Raw genomic sequence first — 5,460 nt, 5'->3', positions numbered from 1 at the left:
TGTTCCTTGTCCCATCTGTCCCCTCAAGGAGTACATTGCAAATGAGAGCAAGAAGGCCAAGTTCACATACCACATAGTTAGTTATAACTATTCCTATCACACCAAGTATATAACAGGTTATAACCACTAATATGATAAAATTAGGATGCATTAGAATGAATGCTGTTTAATCACATAGTTTTGTAGAGTTAATATGTTTTACATGTGTCTGACTTGAACCCCTCATAATAATATCCTAAAGTGGGCAGGTGTGGTAGATTGGTTGCATAAATAGACTAAATTCCTCATCTCTTCAGGCATCCAGGTCCCTGGGCCACACGATGTTGCTATTCTTCTAATAGACTGAGTCTGTGTCCTAGCACTTTAATTCTGCAGTCACACATATGACTTTCTTTGGCCAATAGCATTTTAGCTAATCTGATATTTGCAGAATCTTGAAAAGGTGTTTACACATTTCCATTTTATTTTTTACTCTGCCATGGCCATGATGGCACATCTAGGCTAGCCTACAAGAGCAAGAGTCAGCACACTTTTTCTGTAAAAGACCAGATAAGTAAATCTTTTTGGTTTTGTTGGCCACATGGCCTCTAGTGTCACTATTCAACTACTCAAAGCTGCCATTGTGGCCTAAAAGTAGCTACAAAAAAATATGGAAATGAATGAGCACAATTGCATTCCAATGAACACATTTATGGAAATATTTATAATAATGTTTGTTATTTATAGAAACAACCCATGGACTGGATTTGGCCAATGAGCCATAGTTTGCTGACCCCCACACTAGAAGATGAGATACATACAGTAGAGTTCAGTAACCCTAGTTGAGATCATTTAGAATCAGCCAAGCTCCAGCCAATACCTCTCTCCAGCCAGGTAAACGAGAGAGTCAGACACATGGCCAGGAAAACTACTCAGCCAACCTGTAGCTCACAGAAGACACAAGAGCAAACTCGGCCAACATCAGTCGAACCCTGCAAAATCATTTGCAAAGCCCCTGAGTCATGGATGATTTGTTATGCAGAATTATTATGGCCAAAGATTATTAATACCATAGGTAAAGGCTTAATTATGCCATTTTAGAATTAAAGATGGGATTTAAGGAAGTTAAATACCTTGGTCATTATCTCAGGCAGCCAGAAAGTGTCAGAGTCAAGATTCAAATATAAGTGCTTTCAAATCCAATGTTCTATTCACTATATAAAACTGCTTCAATTCTTTACTTTTCTCTTTATTTTAGATGGTTTTGTTTATATAGCAATGCAGATATAGATGGGCTTTCCCTGGTGTCTCAGTGGCAAAGAATCCGCCTGCCAATACAGGAGACGTAGGAGACACCAGTTTGATTCCTGGGTTGGGAAGATCCCCTGGAGGAGGAAATGGCAACCCACTCCAGTATTCTTGCCTGGAAAATTCCATAGACAAAGGAGCCTGGCAGGCTACAATCCATGGGGTTGCAAAAGAGTCAGACACAACTGAGTGACTAAACAAAAGCAACAAATAGATATAGATATGTAATGTGAGTGAAACTCGCTCAGCCGTGTCCGACACTTTGCGACCCCATGAATTGCAGCCCGCCACGCTCCTCTGTCCACGGAATTCTCCAGGCAAGAATACTGGAGTCGGTTGCCATTTCTTTCTCCGCAGATATGTATAATTTAGGGTAAAAGATGAAGGATTTTAGACAGCTCTGACTCCACTAACTCCCCTTTTAGCTATAAAAAATCATGTCACCCAGGCTTAACATTTAGACAATTTTCTTTAAATTGCTAACGCAGATCTCTTCATGATGTACCCTAGTCTATTTCATCCTGGTTCTTATTTTCCGGAACTCCAGTAAGGAGGAAATAACTTAGATGGCTCCTCTTGCACGCAGCTCCTACCTCTCCATTTTACTGCTTCCGTTTTATGCAGGGCTGTCAGGGCTTTCTGAATTAAATGTGACTTAGGGCCTGCGCTTGCTGACTGAGGAGGCTCATAGGTCCTATAGCTCATCCACAATCTTGTACTTGAGCTGTCAAGCATGAGAGATTGGTGCCAAATTCAAGCCAACATAGCCCCTTCCCAGTAGTCTGCCTTTGACAACCCCTCCTTGTCAAATCCAACAGTTTACATAGGATGTATGGTGAATAAAGTGCTCTGAAAGATACGAATGTAGAGGTGGTGCTTCCACTGATCGCGGGAACACCTATCAGCTTCCCACAGGGCTGACATTTCAGGCTGGCAGGGGGGAGATGATCATAGGATTTTTGTGCTGCTGTTTCTAAATGGATTGTAGAGACTTTCAAGGCAAATTGCCTACTTCTCACCACCTGCCTCCAAGAAGACTCAGTGTGAAGCAATTTTGCAACTCAAAAAAAAAAAAAATTGGGGGGCAGGGGCGAGGGTAGTTATAAAGGAGAAGCCTCAGGTGAATGGTTTCTAGAACTTAGGTTATCCTGGATTCCCTAGGCTTGACATGAAAGTTGAATGCTTTGGGCACCAGAATTGCTATTCCCTTCTTCTCAATGTCTAGAGAAATATCTGGCCTTGGAATCACTGAATGTTACACCGAGCTGTTAGCAGTGCTTAGGTGTTGCTTGCAGGAATGTGCCATCGCTCAGTTGTGTCCAACTCTTTGTACAGCCCACCAGACTCCTCTGTCCATGGGACTTCTCAGGCAAGAATACTAGAGTGGACTGCCATTTCCTACTTCAAGGGTTCTTCCCAACCCAGAAACTGAACCCACATTTCCTTCATTGGCAGGCAGACTCTTTGCCACTGAACCACCTATGTGTTTCTTGAGGTTCCCCTAAAAAATAGGAATCAGAAGTTGTACATTTGACCTCTGATGATTAACCACTTAGGCCAGCACAGCATAGATAAGGGCAGTTGCTCACTTTCAGGTCAAGAAGACCCAAGAGGTAGACTCTGACTTTTAGTGTGGTGCAAAGAGAACTATTTCACTCGGAAGAAGGATTAGACAGCCAAGGAAACAGACAAAAAGAAGAATGCAAAGATAAGTGTTGACTGTACTTAAGTGCACACAATGGTGAGGAATTTGTGTCTTTAGACTTGGTCTTTCAATCCCACTCACAAGACTGGCCCAGGTGTGGAGATGAATGTGTGGTACTGTAGCCAATGGACTGTGAATATTTTTAGTACCACTCATGACATCATCTTTATGAAATGGATCTATGTATGAGAAGATCCATTTGAAATGGATGTATCAGATTGCCTAATCTTATGCCATTGAATATTTGACTCATCCAACTTTGGTCTAAATCCATACTCACCAGACCACACAAACCTTTTTTTTTTTTTTGCCACATAAGCCTACTTATAATATGCAGAGCACTGGGTCATGGAGTAACTTCGGTACCTTTGGCAATGCTCCCCCAGAAAAATTCAACAGGTTATTTCTGATCATAATTTAGTTTCCAAAGCAGCTTAACCACAATGCCAGAATGGACTAATCCCTGGGTTTCAGACCACTTGATCATGAGGAAGTTACAAGACTGAGTTTCTATGAATTCTTTGCTTTTATGACTTACACTCAAGTTTCATTTATGAGCCTACCTCTCAGGGCCTAGTCACATTGATACCCTGATAGAGTAATGAGTTTTCAAAACAGAGGGACTCACCCACTTGGCGTTGATTAGATAAGGTTTGCTCAGTCTTTTGAAACCAGAGAGCCCTTTAATATGTATAAAATTCTGATGTCCCACAACCTGCTTTCAACATGTCCAAACCAAAGAAGAACGTCATAGAGGTAGATGTCCCCACCTGCTAAGAAGATTCTACTCTATATACTACATGAAATAACCATAGGGAATATTTCCTAAACAACATAGATTATATATATCTTGTGTGTGTAGATGCTAGCTGTAGAGATTCTGATAAAACCTGCCCCATCCTCCAGCCCCATTTGAGAGTCACTCACCCTCTCCCTTAAAACTCCCATCACTATAACAATTACAGATAAATACCTTCTGATTTCTGCAGAAAGATCTTTACTTACTTATTGCAGAGTTTGTTTAGGGTCTGTAACAAGACACCAAGGTGTGAGTGAAGGGATTGGTGAAATTTGAAAAAGTAACTTGTTACCTAATTACTAAGTATATCCATAATGGTTAATTTAATACTGGTGATGGTGGTGGTATAATATTAACTGTGTGTGTCTGTGTGGAGTCCAAGAATGGGGTATGTGAATACAGATGTGTATGTCCATGTACATGAATCAAAATATATATACAAAGATAAAGAAACACAATTGTTGCTTTCAAAGAGTTCTAATTAAGTGGTAGAAACGTGAGCATGTTCATCACATCCCTCACAGGTTAACAGTGTTAATACAGCTGTGCAATCTCTTCTCCACCTCTGTCCCATCACAAGGCAAAGCCATTTATGGCACAGACTCCACTAACCGCACCCCCCCCCCACCCCGCCACAGAGCCCAGTGTGTCATATGATCAGGTAGGGATTCTTTGGTGCAGGGATCACTGAACCAGTAAATATTCTTACCTTTCATCCACTCTCTCCCATTATAAGTTTCACTAATAAATTCTCCAACACCTACAGCTTCTCTTCTGAGTGAATATACAGTTAGAAACCACTTTAAATTCAGACTTGGTAATGGAAGTTAGTAATCTCTAGACATTTTCATTTCTTCTTAGGCATGTTCTGGACATATACATAGTTCTTATATCTCTCCGAATATGTAACTTAAATGTCCTTTCTTTTCCTGATAGTCATTAAGTAATGGCTATCAAATATTAGCAGCTGAGTGCGTACCCATTATAATAACCACAGCGCATTCTGATGCTACTCTGAGAAGCAATATCAGGGAAGCAGAAAATTTATTAAAACAATTGTAGAAGTGATGATGGTTAAACAAGTAACTCACATAGAACTCGCTAACTGAATCTTTGTGCTTGATAGATTACCCAAAAATTTACATATGGAGGACACTTTATTGTTTAGAATATCCTTTCTTCATATGTTTCATGTACATAGATCATTTCATCTTAAAAACTCTCAAAAGTATAAGGGAACTATATATTGGACAGGGTAATAGGTTACCCAGATCCAGAGGGTTGGGTGTGTGCATGTGTGTGTGTTTATGCAGGTAGAGATAATCCTTAAATTTTGAACTTTTCACTTCTGAATTCATGGTCTTTCCCATTATTTACAGCACAAAGCTTTCCTGATATGCAAAGCTGCTTTTAACATTAGGAAAAGAAGTAAAATGAAACTTGTACCGAACGCTCATGGTCAATTGTCCAAAGCATTTTATGAACTTAAGAGCTGCTCAAATTATGAAACTTATAATATAACACAGTAACTTTTCTTTTGTGTGGTAAACCTAAATGAACAATTATGAGAGCCACTATAAGCACTATTTAAGAAATATGTATTTAGAATTAAGGTCAATCAAGAGATATAAAAACTAATAATATAAATGTCAAGTATAATAAAAATATA

The sequence above is a fragment of the Bos indicus x Bos taurus genome, chromosome 5 (assembly GCF_003369695.1).
Source record: "Bos indicus x Bos taurus breed Angus x Brahman F1 hybrid chromosome 5, Bos_hybrid_MaternalHap_v2.0, whole genome shotgun sequence".
NCBI lineage: Eukaryota > Metazoa > Chordata > Mammalia > Artiodactyla > Bovidae > Bos > Bos indicus x Bos taurus.
Note: the sequence above shows the minus strand (reverse complement) of the source record.